A 21,565-nucleotide genomic window follows, 5' to 3' on the forward strand; every position below is an offset into this window, starting at 1 on the left:
TCGATTAACAATGCACGCGGTATTCAACATTCCTCTTTAAGCATCAGCGGAAAACCAGTCGGATGGGACGCCTACCGCAATCTCGGCCTCTTGTCTTCGATAATCGAATACATTAACCGACATCTATGGATGAAGATCAAAGTCAGCCGATACGCGGGCGGTTGATTAAACAGCACGTACGGTCGCGTGGGCAACAGAAGATTATTACGCGCGATGTTAATGCCGCAACTTGCGAAACGAGTTCACCAAACGAAAACAGATATCCCTCGGGATATCTATTTCTCTCCGCTCGAGAACACAGAAGTGTTTCGCTTCGTAATGGACACGCTTGGCCATTTTGATAGAATACGACGACGCCCGAGGCCACGCGTTCGAAAAGCGTACTCTGTATCCAATCGTACCGGTTCCCGTGGTTTTTAATCGTGAATCAGTCGCGGCACAGGATCCCTGGCAACCACGATTCTTTCTCGGTTGATTGCACGGTAATCGAGTTAGGAAAAAGAGGGTAAAGACGACGTAAAATGTGAACGCTCGCTAGTCTATCCCGTTAGCGCAGATAGCCGTGGAATTCCTCGTCGATACAACCCAACGAGCATTAAAGCTTGATGGATTTTCGATTTTAGCCCGGGGATTCTTCGATCTCTCTCGTTTTCCAATACGGTAGAACGCTTATCTTCACTCCATTTGTTCCAACTAGCTAATGCTAAGTACCCCTTGATTGGGTGTTACTATGGCCATGGGAACATTTAGACTACTCAAGTATGTGAAAATGCATAACAAATTTGTATACAGAATGTATACACAAATTTTATTGGGTTTAAAATCAATAAAAGAGATGTACATGTCTAATTTTGTTTTATCTGACCACCATTATATATGATTTTTGTAATTTCCTCTCAATGAATATACACAAGTGCTTTGTGGTCAAAGAAAATCACGTTGCATCAGTTTAAATCAACATCCATTAAACGTTCCTAGCCATACTCCAGATCGACGAAATGGTAGTTCAGGGCGCCAGCTTGCCCCTAGAGGCACGAATGGTAACATAAATAAGGGAAGAAGCTTAATCTATTCACTTCGTATTATCTTTCTCTTTTTTCCGACATTCTCGTGTTCAACATGACCACGAGCGATAAGATCAGTGCCACGAGGGCAAACTCTTGGACAGCGCTGACCGTAGAAGAGAGAGCTAGTGATCTTCTATTAGCGGAACCACCCGGTTAACGGAACTATCCTATTGTACCGTGCACAATTTTTCCGAACAATCCGTTTTCGTATCGTCTGATAGGCTCGTTGACGGTTGTTTACAAAAGCGTATTCACGCAGGAGGAGGAAGCGATTGATCAATGAATTGGTTTTGATAGGCTGGCGTCCGGTCACGATAGACCGTCGACGCTGACACACCGACAGAATAATGCTCGAAACGTATCGTACCCACGTGTTTGTGCCGACACGTGGGTGTCGCAAAAGTGCCTTCCTGAGCACCGCTGGACGCGTGTCCGTTCCCCCCGTGGCACGAACACCAACGACGGGATCAACGGCGAGGGACACGGAGATAAATCATTTATCGTGGACCCCTCGAGGACTTCGACGGCGAACTGAGGGGTGTCGCTTTCGATTTTGTTCGTCGTACTTGAACGCACTAAAAATAATGCTCGTTTCACCTCGTGCGAGCTAACGTTTAAATCCGTGGTGAAACGATGCTCGACGGTAAAAAAAAAACGGACGGGTAATGGCTAATAGAGGAACACCCATCGTTAACTGTTTGTAGATACGAATTCCTCGCGTTCTTTCAGTTTCATGATCCGCTTAAGTTCTTCCGATATAAGTTTAAATGTAAAACAGTCCACAACGCCAATGCGTAATTCAACGGATTTACACGAATCGGTAACGTGTATAGAATGTTAACACGATTGTTTATCGATTTTCGTTTATTGAAAGAGAGATTCATGAAATGCTAATTCACCCCGTTCCAAGTTGTTACCGATACCGATTACATTATCGACGGGTACTGATAATATCCAGATGATTCACTGTGTCGGTAATACTGAGATATCGTTAAGGCTAATGAGAATTGCGGAAATGGAATGTAATGCACACTTTTATCGTTTAAGGTAAAATAAATAGATTTGATAATAGTACATTTATGTATCGGATTAGACTCAGTGAGGTCAGAACTTTAAATTAAAATAAATGATCTCGTGTAGCTGAATCTAATCCGATACATAAATGTACCATTACAACTTAATTATCCTTGTCTGAAGTTAGATTTAGTGCAGAGATTAAATAAAAGTAAATTCAATGGATGTAGTTATGTTAAATGATTAGGTTAGATTAGAATTGAAGTACGAATTTATGGATCTGAATAATAAATTCATGATTAAGAAGGTTTAAAAGTGAGATTCAAAGAAACACATTCGAATGATACAGTCAGGCATCGGATTAGATCAATTTTGGCTAGGTTAGAAGTTGAGTCAAAAATAAATCGACAGTAACAACAAAATTATATACATTTCAGATTAGGTTCAATTATCAGTTTGAAACGATTGCCTCGAAATTATTAACTATCAATAAAAAATCGATAACCTCTCGGTAATAATCGATAGCAGCACAATGCCAACTGTCCAAGAGACAAAGTACCCTATCGGCCTTCCCTACCACGGAGTTTGCCGAACGGAACGATAAAAAAGGTCCGACGGACACGTTAAATGATAGTAATCGTGGATCAAACGGTGACGAGTGGAACCCCCGCGAGCATGGTTTCGGCGAACGAGAGGCCCCGGATCGCGAATAGGTAAAAGGAGGACAGACGACCGGAGAAAAATGTAGATCGACGAAGTTCGAAACGAAAGAGGAAGAAGAAGAAGCGGCGTGGCTGTGAAACGGAGCAGGGAGGCTCGATTCGAGAGAGAAGGAGGACTGTGGGTGGCCGGCGAGAGACGCAAAGCGAGCCAAGGTATACACCGTCAAAGTGGGGGATGAGAAGGTGAGTTTGAAGTGGAGGGAGGCGAAGTTTGATGGAGGGGATGCAGAAGATCACAGAGGTAGAGTAAGAGAGACGGTACTAACGATAATGAAAATGCGCGAAGGAGACGGGGCAAAGATTCACGAACGGTAGACGAAGAAAGCGGAGAGAGAGCGAGCAAGGCCGCGAGGAAAGTAGACGAGGAAGCGACGAGAAAATAGCGAAGCGCGAGGAAGAACGAAATATATTTAAACGATGGAAATAAGGACGGGTAGAGGGGCAAGTGGTAAAAGATCATCGAGTCGAAAAGAGAGAAAAACAGGGTAACGCGACAGACGGAGAGAGACGGAGAGGTGGGTAAAAGTCAGAAACGAGGACGAAGACGGAGGACAGGTATGATTGAGCGCGAACGAGCGAGACAGGGAATGCAGGAGGGAAAGAGGCGGAAAGAGAGAGAGAATTCAACGGCGAGATCGACGTAAGAACGTAGGAAGGAACGAGAGGCTCCCGTGTCGTTCGCGCTTGCATTGCTTTTCGAAGCTCGCGCGCGAACGGTCGACTTCTCTTTCTCGAGAGAGAGTGCGCGAGTGCGTGTGGGTCGATCGATAAACACACGTGAAAATCCAGTCGGTCCTCTTTCACGCCCGATGCTATATCGCGCGAGACTGTTCGCCAAGTCGAGATTGGTACGCGCGCGCGGAAGCTCGCGAGACTCGCCGCTCTTTGCCAATTCGAACGCTCGTACACGCTCCGAAGGGAACGCGAGAGGTGCACGCGTGCTCGTATCACGCGGAACGCCGGCTCGAGCGTAGCTCGTGATCGAGATCGAACTCTTGACTCGTCGATTCGTTGGTTCGCGGTTTCGAAGAGAATGATCGCGAGGCTTTGAGGTCGGGCTGGATAACGGTGAGGAAGGTTGAGTGCGAGTAAACTCTGAGCGCACGAGGAAAGCCGAAGCGGAAGGATCTGCACACGGGGTCACGGAGAAAGGTATCTTGCACATCGCGTGCGCGATTTTCCCATTGTGCCGTTTCCGCGTTTGTACCCGCTTGTCTCTGAACCCTCGCCGCAAATGTCTTGCTACTTCAACTTCTTGACCTTTCGGATCTTTCTTCTACTACTGGAATTGTTGGATCGGAAATTATTTCAGTTTACCGAATCGAAGAGTCTTTACTTTCCATTCAACTCTTTCGCGAATAAACAATTGTATTTACTCTTGGAATTTCACTGACTCTTCGACTGAGCTTCAAGACATCCCTTTTGAAATAGGAGACGGAGTGTTTGCCAACATACAATTTGCTTTAAATTTTCTGTGAAATCCAGAAAATGGGTATTACATTTTGATACGTGACAGTATATCGAAGGACATAAATCGAAATAAATTCTCGGAGGACATCTAAAAAAGCTCTTAAGAAATATGCGAAGACTTTTGAAAGAATCAATAAATTATTGCATCCATTAAGATATCTTCTTGGAATGTTGAGTAGAAAATATTTCATTCTTGATGTATTTATTTGTTGTTACTGACCTGGCTATCTAATTCAAAAATTAGTAAAAGTAGTATTTGCAATCCTTTTTTCGCTTTGTATGAATTTAATTAAATTGATGGCATGGTCATTCGTGACCACTAGGGCAGTCAACGCGTTAACGACACTCTTCCGACTCGTTCATCGTTTGCAATTGTTGATTCTAATGCTTATGAAGGTGACACTTTATTTAACCATTGTTCACTCGAGTGACTTTGAGATAACTTGCTATTGAAAAATTCAGAACAGCCTCAACTTTTTACTATGTAACATTAATTTCCTTTTGTCTCTTCCTCAATCATAAATTACATTTTATTTATTTATTTTTATAGCAATGTTTGCAACATGTAGAAATTATTTATTTTTGCATAATGTTCTGAACTTGTTAATTATTTTGTAAAAAATACTCAGAATTATTTTAAATCAATTAATTCATTGATCGTGAATAAGGTTCATAAATAAAACTTGATTTCTGATGAATGATCAGATTTTAGAAAATTTTGATTAAACTTTAACAATGAGCAATAATCTATTTTTCAGAAAAGTTTAAAGAAAAATCGATTTGCAAAGAATGAAATATTTATTATCGTCGAGTTGAAGACATTTGAAAGGGTTAAGTATGTCAGAATATTATTCAGTCCAGTGGCGTACATGATCGAGAATTTAGCACATACGCATTGTACTTTCGAGTTGAAGTGCTAAACTTCGATTCCGTTTGGCTTTAGATTAGATTTGACGCTTTATTGAGCTCGCAATCAAAACCATGATATCACCGTTGGTTATAGGCGAAAATAAACTCTGCTAATCGTGCTACAAAGAAACGCAAATGTACACTTCCAACTAAGTGCTACCTATTGATCCATTTTGTTACTCGATATTATAACACGAACAATGTTATCACGTTACAAATAATATCGCTTTCACACGTAACTTAGTAAAAACTTATTATACTCTGGTAATCGAGCTGTGAGATTAGATTTGAAATTCGAGCAAGGATATCTCAATGATAAAATGACGGATCAAATTATGTTGAGTTAGGTTAGGAAATTTAAACAGACTGGAATTATGAATGACAGGAATCAACAGACTGGATTGATAAAACGCGTTCTATCACAATCATTCTTATTAGCTTTAACAATGAGTAATACAACGTTACGTATCAATACTATATCGACGATTTACCGACACTCAAGCTATCCACAATCAATTTCAGCGTCACCAGGCTTTAGTGCACCGTCAGTAAATCAATCGATGCCCGCACAATTCGATTACATTCCAAATAACGATTTAGCAATGTCTGCGTGAAATTCTAGAAACAATGCGACTGGAACGAGTCGTTCTGCCAGATTATTAGTAAATATCGCTGGTCCCGGTAGTAAATAACGCGATAAACGGAAACGAGCGCGAGAAACTGCGGAGATTTGTGCACATTCAGCTTCGAACAGTGCCAGATAAAATTTACTCGGAAACAAACGGTGAAACGCGAACGAGTAACAAACAAAAACACGTACGAAGACGCGAATCGTCTCATTATGCTAATTTCAATCACGGAACAGCCCATTATGTCCTATTCTTCGTGTAAATATCGTGTCCGGACATAAAAGCAAAATGGACAGCCAGTATTCGCGTGTAACACATAAATAAAACTCCCACCTCGTTACATTTTATCATCGTAATATTCTCTAAGCGACAGCTTCAGATATGAATAATTCATAGTACTAATTAGTCTTTGGATCTATCGTGCCCATGGCTGATGATCACCGTTCCCTTTGCCAGTTAGTCCGCCGGTTCCGATAACGAAGATAGATCTGTTACGAAAGAAATCGACCAAGTTGTTTACCGATCGAACGAGAATTAATTAGTCCGATCATTTACTAGCGACAGCTGAAAATTGTCAGCGGAAGTCGTTCGCTGATTGTACGACAAAATATTCTAATCCGAATACCTTCGATAAGGGAAGTCTATAAATCCCTGTTGAACGCTTCGAAACGTGAAATGTTGTAAGAGAAAATAGAATGAAGTCTCAAAATATGCTAATGAATGCTAATGATATTAAACCTCCATTACCAATTGCTGTCGACAAGGTGATAGAATCGATTTGGAAAATTGGATGCATACATTTCAATTCATTAAATCTTACTATCGTTTTACGTAGGTGAGAATAACATTCTATTAGGATATCAAAATGTTCTTTTCGTTTTTTTAATGGATAGCAAGTAAATTATCCGTGTATAGTAAAATTACAGCTAGGGAACTAGGGTTAGAGGGAGCTGATCTAAGGATATCAGGTTGTAGAGATCTAGGTGTGTAGAAATTTCAGGACATGTGAATATGTGAGGTTGTAGAAATGTACGGATACTAGAAAAATAGGGGAGGACCAAAGATCTGAAGATGTAGGAAGAAAGGGATTTGGCGTTATAGAAATCTGGGAATGTAGCAAACTCGGAATATAAGGATATAGGTTCATAGGCATCCGAGGATGTAACAATCTTGGGACATAGGAATCGAAGTAAACCAAAAATGTAGTCACGTAGAGATTCAAACAAGCAAGAGATCTAGAATTATAAAAATTTAAGGATATAGAAATCTCGGTTTATAGAGCTCCAGATATATAATACATATAAACATCTCCCTACATCCTTAACATTTCATATCACATATAACCCAATGCCTTTCAAAAATTTCAAAATATTTAAAAAGAAAGACTAAACCTTGTGAAACAAACCCGTTATCGAGAAGTTAAAAGATGACCAAACAAGAAGAAGGAATCGAGTAATTACTAAATCTGAACAAATTACGAAAGTACCTGATTTTTATCATCATGATCGATCGACACGAAAGTCCAACGGATTTAATTATCGTTTCCAAGCTTACATCTTATCAAATAAACACCCGAACGTAACGTTTTATCGTATTAAAATAAACTCGTTTATCACGGTGTTACATCGAGCATCTATATTAAGACATACATCATGTTCGATCAAGAGCAATCAAAGTTTAAAGAACCGTCATAAAGTTCAAGGAAACGAGAGCTTGGAGTTCGATCGGCGAAATCGACGTCCGTGTAATCGAATTTGATACGCTTTCGGAGAATCGATTTCGATCAACGACACGGCTGAGAATATAAGGACACCGGTTCTGAAATATCACTGCACCAAGATATTGATAACGTGTTACTTGTTTCGTACTTTCATGTTAAAACATTAAGCGGCAGTGAGTAGTATTATCGAATAACAAATTTCAAGATTATTGAAAATAGCTGCCATCGTGCAGAATATGACAGGAGACTCATAAATGTGCAACGACGAGGTTCATCTCGTAAATGTAGATTGGTAACAATATTTGCGAAAAGTGTTTTTAAATGTAATTCTTACATTTGAGGAATATGTTGAAGGAATACATATGAGGAATATGTTCAATAAATTGAAACATGAGGATCTATAGATCGACCTGCAAGATTCCTCCATTTTGTTGAACGTTTGTATACAAATATCACAAACATAGGATGTGAGATGTATCTTTGTTAGCTACTTAAATTAGCCACCATTTTTTGACACTGAAATATCTTCTAAATCAATCATTTTTCGGTATACTTGACCTAATACTTTTATGTAGCGAACAACGAATTGCATCAAACGATGTATCAACCAATACATAAGCGTATTTCTAAAACCTTTGTCAAAAATATTTTGTATGATCTATATTTTCAGAGATCTTTGAGTGGGTTAATTTAAATAAGAGACATTTAACAGTGGTTATCACATGTTTTAAAAATGAAACAAAAATTGTAAAAATGAAATCTGTAAAATGTATGACGGTCTCGTTGGTATCCTTGGAATAGTTATAAATCGGCACGTAGAAAGAGAGTAAAGGTATTGTAAGGAGCAAGCGAGTACGCTTTGTGCGGAGACAGGCGGGGGCCGGCTCGTTGGCGCCACTCGGTCCTCCGTGTATCTGAGCTACGCGTAATAAACGTAATATCGTACAAGCCGATACTGCTCGTGTGTTACGTTAACCTAACCCAACGGATTATATCTTCCTCGGTTAGTTAATCGACGTTATAACAATACGACGCTGCGACTTGGGAGGCCATCGAGGATTTATATCGCGTTCCGGGCTATCTGTTCCTCTTTGAACTTCGAGGAAATCCTGTGGCGCTAACGAACCACCTCGAAGATCCCCTGTCGTATTGGCAAATGGTTCCTTTGAAATATCGTCGTTTAATTTAATTGCCTTTGATGTCTTAAATTATCGGGTACATTCTTTTTTCTTTTGCAATAAGAAAATTGACGGTAATGCAAAAATGAGAACAAATGTCTAAGTGAAAAAAATGCAGTGAGATTCGGTAGTTAAATAATTTTTCAAATTTTTAAATGTTCTAAATAAAAGCTTCTAAATCTTCTAATATCCTAATTTAGAAATTCTGAAACGTGTACATTTGAAAATGTATGCGAACGTTTAGTAAATTTAATTTTTTCAATTATCGAATTAAAAAATTCTGAAATTCTTAAATTTTAGATTTTCTCAATTATCAGATTGACCTTTCACGAGTTCTATTTCCTCGCTACACCTTTATGGTGGCCATTGGCAAATTGTCAAATTCCAGTATCGTTGCTTCGGTTAATTTTGAGCATCGTGGTGAAGCACAGAAATGACTAAGGGGTAAACTTGGTAGACGCAACCTAACCTGTGTGTCACCGATCGAAGAGATTTGCAAGAAATCTGTGCTTAGCGGATAAATTCTAGTAGCTCGGCAGGATCGTTACCGGTTCATTTCGAGTATCCAAGGTTGTTGACCCGTACATACGGTAATTATTGAGCGAGAAGAGCCGTGCAGTGTTTCCGGGTAGAAAGAGTACCTACTACCCAGTTCGCGGTTCGAAGCCCGCTTTAAAAGTCCTCGTAGCGTTGCTCGTTAGCGCAAACAACGAACTACTATGGCTCGTCTCGCGAAGTATACATTCGAATTAACCGTGACGTAAAAGTAGGTTCGCTGCATTCCGTCCGCTTGAATCCGACATTTCGCTGGGTTAGCGTGGAAAATCGGTCGGGAAAAGGTGGTTCCGCGAATTCCGCGGAAACAATCAATTCACGACTGGCGCCAGGGTCTCCCGTTTGGAAAATGGCCAACGGTGCGGGAACGTCATTAATCACCGGCACGGCGTGCGTACCTATTCGCGTTGACGAAAATGCACGGAACGGTCAGAATGGAGTTCCTGAATTAATACCAGCACCGAAAATAACGAACGGACGCCAGGTATAAATATTAGCGAATGCGCGGTAACGATTCACCGATAAAGAACGAGTATCTCCGTACGTTGTAATCACGATCACAGGAGGACGAGGCTCGTAAATAACAAGAAAATTGCCAATAACTCGGACGCGCGTGTAACGAACGTTTGATCCGGGAATAGTTCGGGGATTTATCGCCGAGATTTCGCAGATTACGCTATCGTTGTCGTAAAGAAGAAGAATGAATCTCGAACACCCGCGGTGTTATCGAAACACAACGCCGCGTACGAATCTCGTGGCTGTTCTTGTCGCGCGTACACGCACGGTGGACGTATTGCAATCACGAAAAACGGACCGTCATAAATAATTCGATTCGCGTCTCTAATCTGCCGGCGGCCACGGCCTACCGGCTTTACCGGCTATGCCGAGTACTGTGTGCCTCCGATGGAAACGGTACACAGAGAGAGAGTGAAGGTGTATAAGGTGCTTGTGTGTACAGTCGAAAGCAAGTCTGGCTTCCTGAGGGAAAATATGGCAAACAAGGAGGAGTCAGATTTGTTCATTTTCACTGACTCTTGAAGATTCAATAAACCTTCAAATTAGGGAATTCAAGAATAACAGCTTTAAATATATTAGGATTTGGAGATTTTTTAATTTAGGAACAGGAGTTTGAAACTTTAAAGATCCTCATGTTTCAAAATCTCAAAATTTTAACATCACAAATTGACGACTTTGAAATTGACAAATGAAAGAATTTGAGAACTTTGAGTATATAAACAATTGCCCAATAATAGCTAGACATCACAAGTTGTAAAACGTGAAGGAAATAAGAGAGACTCGTAGAATTGACGGCATCTAGGTCAAACCTCGTGAAATACGTTTTATGGAGAACACGCAGCACATCGTACTCGCAGTGGCCTTGCCTAAAAGTTGGCAGCTTACGAAACAGCGCGTGTCTGCGGTATCGTCGGGGTGTGGTCCCTGCGGTTTCTCCCGTTACATCATCACGAATATACGTCCAGTCTAGTCATGCACTTTCTGGGTGGTTGGCATTCCTATTCTGCATTTTCGTTTCTTCTTGTTTAGTCCTCGCACGCCACGATTCGTTCGCTGGCCACGGGATTACGTGGCGAACATAATCGAGCACGGGCTTTAATTAACGTTCGCGATTATTCGTTGGCACGATCCTCGCTCGGAGAACCGATTGCATTACGCGCGACCGATGCATTAAGCCGCGATAATGAACGGCTGTTCGGCGACTTGCACGTGTTGCCTTCATTTTAGGGGCTTGATATATTCGGTTGTAACATGGCTCGGAGCGGAGACTTTGTTGATTAAGATCATTGCTACTCCGAGAGTCGGAATGTTTTTACCCGCGAATTACGAGCCGTTCATATTTCAGTTGTGTACGATTCTCGTACGGTCGACCGCATGAATTTTAAGGAGTTTCTTGTTTTGTTTCGCCGCCGAGGTAATCTCTTTTATAATGTTCCTTAACCGGTGAAATGTGAAAGCTGCGGTTTGAGAAATGTTCACCGTCATTGTTTCAAGCTTTATTAATTCATTCTGGACTGTTTCATTCAAATTTTGTGATACGTTGCGTTAAGACTTTAGGCATTTTTTTTAATCCATATGTGGATGATCTTTGTCGGTTGTTGGAGATTTTTGTGGAGATTTTATTCAATTATCCTCAATTGGATATTATACAAATAATGCACATTGTACGTTCATTTGGAACAGAATTATTTGAAATTTTCTGTACGAAATATAAAACCGTGAGTACTCCCGTTTAACTAATTAATTTATTCGCGCTCTTGTATATCGTAATGAATGCGATTTCACCGTGCTGAATGAAACATTAAAACGCAAGTATTGATTGGGTTTAATTAATTCGCTCGTTCATTTACGATTTCGTAATAACATCAGACCATTTATCAAAGTTTATCCACAGATTTGTGGCTAATTTATTATGGATACAGTGGAGGGTATTAATCCTGTAACCTTTGATTATACGGAATATTCCATGCAAACGTAACCAAGTAATTACTGCAACGACACAACAAAATAATGAAACATAAAAATGTTCAGTGTCCCACTTTATAAAAATCTGTAATTATACTTACTAATTTCGATAAGAAGCTTGCAAATAAACAAGCATTAAAAATACTTACAACCGTGATGTTGTATCCAGTACATCTGTTTAACTGTTATTTTTGACAAAATCGGATAAACAATATTCACTAAAGAGGACATGGCCACTAATGGGTGTCTATCCATTTGTTTCTGCGCACGTCACAGCCTGCAATAACAAGTTGCCAACAGCTTTTCATCAAGGGCTATTCCGAGGAATTCTATCGCGGCATTAGTCACGAAGAAATTTCCACAGATTTAACTATGAACAGTTTGTCCGCCTCGTTGCAGCTCACGTTCGCGAGGAACACGGAATCAGCTCGCGGATGGCATGAATCCTCAACGAGTCGCTTTGAAGCGAATCGTAACCGTGAGTCAGCATTGGCACGGATTGCCGACCGTATGCGTAAGTTATCATTCGGCAAGTACGCAGAAAAACCTTCGAGCACGACCTCCGGTCTTTTTAAAATTTCGATCGCGTACACACGAGTGGTCGCTTCTGACGTCTACCGCGTTCTTTCGAGACCCAACTAACGCACCGAGACTGTTTTACTACGATCGTGACTCAGCGGCCAACAATCTCATTCATCGAGCGGACCGCGTCAAAACCGCCTATGAACGCCTCCTCAAAGACGTTTCGCCGAACGATACGATTTCCACGATGGAACCGCGTTTTAGCGATCATAGTTGTTCGTTACACTCCCACTCTTTCTGTGTATTGCAAAATATGAATAATTGCTCATTGAGCGTTGATCAAGGTTATTCTTCAATCATGGCTGGGGTTATGATTAGCAAACGGATCGATTTTATTATCATATGGATCAGTATGTCGCTGCCTTTTATGTAGCCGAGGTCTCTACTTACTCTTGCTATTGTATCGTCATAGTTGTTCTCAAACAAATTCAGAAATTTCAACTTTGCAAATTTTCAAACTTTTGTAATTTCAAGTCTATGTATCTTCAAACGCAAAAGTTGAGAAAGTTCCGATTTATAAATTTACAGATTTAACGATTTACGGAGATGAAGGTTCAGAAAAAAAGATAACATAAAACAAGTCCAAAAACCTCATTCTTTCGGCATAACTCAAATATTACGAGATATAAGTGTCCAGAAATTTATAGCATTCTTTATCTGCCTATAATTACCTAATTCCATTGGTTTCTAAAGAAAGGTACAGAATTCTAGGTAAATCATAGAAACTGGAAAATTGATTTATATCCAAACCCATTCCCGACACGCTCTTTCTATTAGCGTTGGTTCTTTCAACGACTTCACGGTCTTCCACGTTCGCTCGTGACATTTCAAACGACACTGGAAGATTTACCGCACGCGTGAACTTTCAGTGATAAATTTTGTTTTCTGAAATCCTAGACGACCACACGACCGACTGGTTGCTTGTAACTCTGCACGGGGAATTAATTAGCCGTTAGTGGAGGAACTTGTAAGTCCGTTGGGAAACGTTCTTTGCTCACGTTCCGTGATATTTTCTAGCGAAATGAACGACGCTACTTGATTCGCGTGTTGCAAATGCAATTCCTTTCACGGAATGAAGGACGGGATCCCGATTCGAGACATGGTTTTGACAGATGTCACATGACCGCACGCGAGTGGCATACGTTACTTTCAGACGTAGACTTTTGTTGATCAGAGATGGGGGACTCTTCTGGAGATTATTTATCTTGGAGGACAGAGGTTCTGTGGTGGAGAAGTTGAAAATATCGGGATTTGCGAATTTTGGGAATTTGGGAGATTGGGAAATTGGGACATTGGGAGATTGGGAGGTTGGGAGATTGGGAGATTAGGAAACTGGGACATTGGGAGATTGGGAGCTTGGGAGATTGGGAGATTGGGAGATTGGGAGATTGGGAAATTGGGAGCTTGGGAAATTCGGAGCTTGGGAAATTGGAAGCTTGGGAAATTGGGAGCTTGTGAAATTGGGAGCTTGGGAAATTGGGAGCTTGGGAAAGTGGGAAATTGGAAAATTGGGAGCTTGGGAAATTGGGAGCTTGAGAAATTGGGAAATTGAGAAATTGGGTGCTTGGGAAATTGGGAGCTTGGAAAATTGGGAGCTTGGAAAATTGGGAGCTTGGGAAATTGGAAAATTGGGAGCTTGAGAAATTGGGAAATTGGGAATTTGAGGAATTGGAAAATTGAAGAATTGGGAAATTAAAGAATTGAAAAATTGAAAAATTGGCAAAAGAGGAAATAAAAAATTGGGAATTTGAAAATTTGGAAATTGAAGAACTTCTGTGTACCCTCCGCAATGAAAGCCAAAGTTACAGGAAAGTTTACGAACACCAAAGTGGTTTTAAAGTTTGTTCGCGACGTTCTCCCACGCGCGGAAGGAAGAGCGATTCGGAATTCGCATCTGGATGATCGGCAGCAATGATTTCATCCGTTATTTTTCACCGAATGTCGTCAGTAGGTGGCCAATATGCGTTCTTAGAACGAACCATCGATGCTTGTTTTCACAGTATCGGCGCTGATTATTTAAGAACCGACGTACTCGGAATCATATAATGGTATTATAACGAACTTCCGATTCAATGGTTTTCAAACAAATGGTTTTCAGAAGCGTTGTTAACGACAATTTGAATCGATGAATGTGTAGTTATTTCAGATGTTGACTACGGTGAAAACTGACGTAGCAAAACAGTTTAAAAATAATTTATTAAAAACATAAACACGTAACTCTGCAATATTGCTTTTTATTTCATATTCAAAGTTTTATGTACTTCTGATTTTATTTAAAGAAAGGAGCTATGAAACCTTAGCTGTTTTTATTATTTTAATGAAAGTTGCTAAATTAATTTTGTAATGAAACACTGAAAAATGTTATCTTCTGTTGGTATATGCTTGTTTATTTCATTAAATAAAGAAATGAACACGATTGTAAAAAGAATACTAGAGAAGAATCATTGTATTAGTACTTTGGCAAAGAAAACAACTTGTTCAACCATTTCCTTTGGCATGCACGTTAAGTGCATCGTTGCAATGCCTCGTTGCAGATTCACACCAAAGATAGAGCTATTCGTCAGTCAACGGCTCTATTTTTTCCTTGTCTGGTTATAAATAGCTACAGACAATCCGTGTCAGCGGTTTGTGACCCACGAGCTGTTTTGAAACACTTTTATTTCTTGGATGTGGGTAAAAATAGCCACCTTATTTATTCCTGTACCGCTAACTGCCCTATATTTTTCGGCTTCTATTTTACCAAATCCTCGCACCCTAATAAATATATCCAGTATTATGCTACGAGTTAACTCGAACCTGTTAACTTCCTCGTTCTTTTTTACAAAACGATCTTCTGTCATTTCCTTGTTTACAATTTGATATTTGCTTAAATATTTTGTAAATTTTTGTAATACTACTATTATTTATTTATAAATTATTCAAGTGTTCACAAGGAGGTACATTTTACATATTCATGTTTTTATACTTTTAAATTATTAAATGTCTAAATGTTTAAAAATGTTCAAATGTTCAGATGTTTAGAAATGTTCAAATGTTCAGATGTTCAAAAATGTTCAAATACTTAAAGATCTTCAAAAAATTCAATCAATCTTCAGTCATAAAAAATTAAAATATCAAAAAGTTTAAAAGTCATACAACACGTAAACTTAATATAACATTTCATATTAAGAAATTATAAAATTATCTAACTTTTTTGTATTATCCATGCGTTATATCTTACTCCTACTACTGATTCGTCATGAACCGAAGTGATCGTACTCTAACTACGTCACAACAGTTACAGCGTATCATATATCACAGCTCCATTTTCACCGTCCTAATAAATAACCCAACATGAAAAGAAACCTGAAGGTCACGTGTTTAATCCGCAACCTAATAAATTACGCCATGTTTGGAACGCGAAGTCCCGTAAAAACTTCGTTGAAATCGCAACCGCAGAATTTCTCGCGTTCCCTAATCACCCGCAATTAACATACGAGAAACACGAACGATGACCGCAAACTTCGCCACAAATGTTGCCGTTCCCAATTTAATGCCAGGAATCGAATCGGATTCTTTCCAGGGAGTGAATTTTTAACATCCGTTACAATTCGCAGACGCTTCCTCTGGCCGGTTCTTCCCGGGTATCGATTATTTTTACAAACGTATAAAAAACTTCCCCCTCGTGACGCGAAAACGCTCGGTTTTGTGGAAACGCCCGATACTGTTGACGCCCGGCACGAGATGGATGAGATCGCACGCGAAAATGCGTGCAGCCGCGATTCGCTTCAATGGAGGATGATTCACGCGTCATTATTAGCGATCGAAACAAGCCTGAAAGAAGAGTCAGTCGTGTTTGTCGCCGATGCACGCGCGAACCTTTGAATTAAAGCCGGGACAGTGAATCGGCCACGCGATTACGTTCTTTTATTTCGGCCAGTGAATGAAGAGTGGCGGATCGTTATCGGCGAGACACGGGCCGCATTAACGAGCGATTTGACGAACAGCAAATTGTCGACCACCAGTATCGTGCCAGTTCCACCGTTATTTACAGTGAGTCACACCGTAAATATAGATACGCATTCATGAAGCAAACTGCAACGCGTCGAATCCTTTTAGCGGGCCACGACTTTCTCCGTTGCGTCGATCATTACCTTAACACCCTTGATCACAGTAATAAAACGCTTCAACCTGTCAATTTGACGCTCCGTAAAAAATTCGCGCTTTAATGTCGCGAACGATCGAGAACGTTGCAACGTCAACGTGCAATTCCGTTTGTCGGCCGGTTATGCTGCATTTTGCATAAATCACCGGAATCCTCTGGGATCGTCTTCCGGAACGGAGATGGCCGGATCAAGTGCCGCTGATGAATTCACGGGCAACGGTGTGGTGGGCGCAGATGTAGGTGTAATGAAAGATTCCCGTGTTTGGGAATATTGGAAGACCAATTTTTGCAATTTGCGATTTTCTGAATTTGGAAATTAAACTGTAAATTTAAGAGTTTGAGGTTGTTCTAACTTGGAAATTGATGTGGTTGCAAATTTGGGAATTTTGTAATTTAGAGTTGGAGAGTAGATTTAGAAATTGAGAAGCTTTTGAGAATTAAGAATTTTACAAATTAGGAAATTTCAAATTCTTGACAAAAATTTTTCTCACAAAAATTCCAAATTTTCAACCGAAAAAAAATTACTACCCAACATGCTCCCAAATATCCACACATCAGTGCACTGCACCCTGGCGGATCACAGTTGCCCATCAGCGTTTCAGATAAACCCCAGGACTCGGAGACTTGATTCACGAGCAGTTAAGTGTTTCGATAAAAGTTGCAGGAACACCTTGTCGAAATTTAAAGGTTTACGGGCGAGATTAATAATAGCGGACTGCGTAAGACAGTTATGCAAAATCACGGGATCGCGAAAGATTCATTGCCATACAACTTGAAACGGTGCCAAGTGTTCATGATTTTTTGCTCCTTCATCACAACGTCTCGCGAATCGACTTGATACCACTCGTTACGTTTCAAAATACGCGCATAGTAATGAGCTGCACGACACGGTGCCCAAATTCAATGATTAATCGAGTAACGAGGCTGACAAGCGATACCGATACTCGATCGTTAAGTAATTAGAGGTTATTGCTGTCTTCCTTTCTGCACTATACAATCTTGTGTTTAGTTCTTAATGCGTACGTCCATTACTTTTTTAACGCCTTTCGTTTACTGTCCACGTTAATTCGTTCTGGATGTGAAATTAAAATGTACAGAGTGTCTCTCGAATACCTAAATTAATTTTATTGTTAAGAATAGAATCTAGCAGAAATTTATATAATTTTATAATGTATCTTCGGTAGTGGTGGAATATTGATTTTAAACGACTAATATGGTAATCATTTTAAAAGTTACTGTGAACGTTAGATCAAATAATTCTTGTTCCATTGAGAAAATAATTTAGATCTTCAATTTGAATGGAACACTATATTAATAGAACAAACTCATAAATCCTCTCATTTCTACGAAAGTGAATACTTCACTAATGCATAGATATATTCTGCATATCACACTCGAATCCACAATCTACTTATCATAAATTTTCCTAACTCATATTACACTGTATCAACTTCATCCTGAGATGGAGCGCAATCTTGGTTAAAATTAATCTATCATTACTAGCAAAACATAAATTCATGATTCCATCGAGCAAACAATTTGGATATCCAATTGAATATTAATTATATAAATACATTATTGTCTAATAATAGAACCAACTCATAAGTTAAACGGAAGAGCATACTTCATTTGTAGATACATTGTAAATCGCTCTCGAGTATCCCCAGTCTACTTATCAGAGTTTTTCTGAAATATATCAACTTCATTCCGAGTAATCTGAATTAAAATTAATCTATCATTAAATACCAGCGAAATGTTGGTCGCAGCTGCAGAAGCGTTCCTTATATCGAAGTGGCTGGCCATAAAAAGATCCTGATATCACACGGGAATAACCAGTTCCGCGTTCCGAGCCGCGAGTCCCAATTTCACCGAGCGACATAACACGCGAGAAACACCGTATCATCATTATTTTTTTCTTCCTTTCGCATCCATCCATCCATCCGTCCGTCTACTTGCACTTCCGAGTACATCGCCGCCGTCGCGACATGACGCAACGTCCGAATTTATGATTAATCGCGGTCCGATAGTCGCGCGGTTTCTCGTCGCTGTTCCTTTTTCGGCGCAACCGAAGCGGAGCTGATCGCGAGCTTTGCACGCGCGGCGTACAAGCTCAGAGCTCATGCGTACACGCACGTACGGATGCTGCCGCGGAATATAATAGCGGTAATACGATGGAACTGGGGCAGTCTTTCTTTGACGCGCGTCTTAGAAGCCTCCACCTGATTGCCGAGGCGCGCGAATTTTTATTTCTGGATTCACCGATCGAGTTCTAGTACTTTTTTTTATACTCAACTCTTCTCTGTGAACGCACGTGACTTCTTCTGCTTGATTGATTTAGTGGACCTAATACGACCGGCGTTTCTGTCTTCTTGGAAACTAGAGTGAGTTCATACTAATCGGTTTTAATAGACATTGTGTAAACTTGCGGACGTCGGATTGGCGGATAGTATCGGGGACGTGCACGAGTTTTAGTTAATTTGCTCAAATAGTGATTTATTGGTGGTTTCAATTGTTATTGGTTTAAATGGTGAGGTATTTGAGTAAAATTGACTCTTGTAGTTACTCAGATAAAATATTTGGATGGAGTTTTTAAATCTATTTATACATAGATAACTTTACGGTTTTGAATAAAATATGTGTACATTATTCTTGATTGATTTAATACATACAAGGGTTGAAATTATTTTGGCTGGCTTTAGCTTGCAAATGTTCAAAATATAATATAATCATACGTATATATTAATATTAGCATATACATATTTTTTTTGTTTACTGACTGATGAGCTCTTTCCATACTTGTTCATACATTATACTGCAAAGAATTTTGCCCGCAGAAATAATAAATATTTGATCGCCATCGTCAATGATGTTTTCCCAACCACTTTCATCGAAAGTGTAATATTTAACACTTGTTATGAACATTGAAAGTGTGTATACTCATTATTGAAGCACCGAGTAATTGTGAAAGCGAAAACAGTTATATATTCCCTCGGTTTCAATTCAAAACAATGTACATACATCTGTCATATCTTCCTTATTCGATTCATTGGAAACGATTACTGAGACAAAAGACACAACCTATGAAGTATTATTATCGTTCATTAAGTTTCAATGGTATGAAAAATAATATAATTAAAAATTGCAGAACATTTTGAATTCGTTGATGTCTCACATATTACCATTCACTTCTGTGAATATAAACTGACGTATGATCTTAAATCACAAACGTTAGGATAATTTTGGATCTTCGAAAAGTATACCAGCTATATAGCACTATGCCCAGGTTTATGACATTAAGTCGCATTCGAGAAGACGTAAAATTGGAACCAGACAGTATTAAGTCAAGACACGTTGATATTATGTCACTGAAATATTATGTTCGTGGTCAGAGTTAGACATTACGGAGTCCATTTTACGAAAAACAACGATGCATAGCGATTTCAGTCTTAAACAATGAAATGGTACATTTCTCATTCGAATTTATGGAGACAGTTTATGGCAAAGGCAATCGTAGCCAAAACGTTCAAATATTATCAAACCTTGACCAAGTATACATTTGAATCTTTTATGAGTGTTAGTATTCTGCAGAAATCTAGAGAGATTTCTAGATACCTTATGTGACGTCTGAAGTTATTTATAATTTTCAATTCAGATACTCGGTACACTTTAGGTATACCTTAGTTATCAAAGTTAGGGTTTATTATGTGAGTAATGTAGTTTATAGACTGACATCATTTCTAACGAATAGAATACAATTTTATTTAGTGTGTACAATAATTAAATCGAATTCATGGAAACAAGTTGAACTTGATCTTATCTTTAGATTACACGAGGTAGTTGACTGTCAACTTTCTCGTTCGCGCTCAATTTCCACGTTTACCGCCATCGCTACTTTCCTCCAATACTCGTTTTTCTTCCGAACACTGCTTCAAGGTTATCTCAACCATCGTTCATTTTCATAAGCGTATACTTTCTATACAAGTTGTGGAAGCGGAAGAGTATCAGATAGTAATGTTTGTTTTCAGACGTACGTCATGCTTGATAAGCAAAAAGAAAAATTTATTTCTAGGAAGCATTGCAATATCCTTTCTCCGAGTTACAGCTTCTTTTCTGATCTAAATATGTTCTAAGAAATTTTTACATTTTATGAAAATAAAATAATTTGTGTGATTGTTATGGATCACGCAGTATTACTGTCGAGTCTCGCTATATGGCCCTGGCTGTCAAATTCTTGATAAGAAATTACCAAGCTTGTTACTTCAGAAACTTGAATATCTTGAATTTTCAGAATTCTCAGGTTCCCCAATCTCTAAATTCATAAATTTCAAAAATTGTAAATCTGTAATTGTATTTCCAGTACTAAAGCTAATATAGTACACTTGCACAATATGTATATAGTACACTCTTCTCAATAATTTCTAATAATTTATTTTCTCAATAATTTTTGCCCATGGCCTCGCAAACTCTGTTATCATCCCTGTCTCCGGTTATTCCCAGTATTCGAACTAACGGAAAAGTTCTCAGAATGAGTACAAGAGAATTATTTGCAATTGAAAACGATGATTCAGTGATGTCAAACAGCGAAAAAAGGTAGTCTTCTCAAACAGACGTTGGATAACATCGATAAGAGATAATTTTCTACCACTTGGCAAAACACGATGACGTCGTTCAGCTAGCACGGTAGTTTCGCTGTCGAAATGACCGTTTATTAAATTGTCCCATTAATGGAACGCTGTTTGTCTCAAATGGCTCGGAAAATGTACATCGTTTCCCCACGATTCGCGTCATCGATTTATCTTCTGGCGATGATTCAAAATCACTCGCGATTCGCGCTCTTTCATTCAATCGTTCCCTGATTGATCGAACGTATAATTAATACTTGTCCGGACAACTGCGTATACGACGTGGATTTAGAACGTTGTATACAACGATTCGACTGTGGACGAGGAAAACTACAAAATCTCGTTTCTCGATGTGTGTAGACTTTATATTTTCGTCCGAATGTTTTTATAAACATTATAAACATTTTATAAACATAACAAAATGTTTTTATATTTGCTTTCTGTCCGTGCAGAAACAAATCGATTATCTGCA

At 39.3% G+C, this 21,565-nt stretch overlaps 2 protein-coding genes across 7 annotated transcripts in view; one reads left to right on the top strand and one right to left on the bottom strand.

The window, feature by feature from the left end:
- Syn (synapsin) overlaps positions 1-21,565 on the bottom strand; it is a 61,935-nt gene that overhangs the window by 13,971 nt on the left and 26,399 nt on the right. The gene's annotated exons all lie outside the window — the stretch shown is intronic.
- The window catches only part of Timp (Tissue inhibitor of metalloproteases), a 39,953-nt gene that overhangs the window by 2,756 nt on the left and 15,632 nt on the right, over positions 1-21,565 (top strand). Inside the window, exon 1 of one of the 5 annotated variants that reach the window (XM_076533155.1) lies at positions 2,895-2,986. The exons of 1 other annotated variant lie outside the window; for it this stretch is intronic. The gene's annotated coding sequence lies outside the window, so the exon portion shown is untranslated. Of the gene's footprint in view, positions 1-2,894; positions 2,987-3,490; positions 3,956-16,195; positions 16,360-18,649; positions 18,853-21,565 lie in introns of those variants that run through there. 3 more of the 5 variants (XM_012280719.2, XM_012280720.2, XM_012280718.2) reach the window with 3 other exon arrangements.

This window comes from Megachile rotundata, chromosome 1, assembly GCF_050947335.1.
Source record: "Megachile rotundata isolate GNS110a chromosome 1, iyMegRotu1, whole genome shotgun sequence".
In the NCBI taxonomy this organism is placed as follows: Eukaryota; Metazoa; Arthropoda; class Insecta; order Hymenoptera; family Megachilidae; genus Megachile; species Megachile rotundata.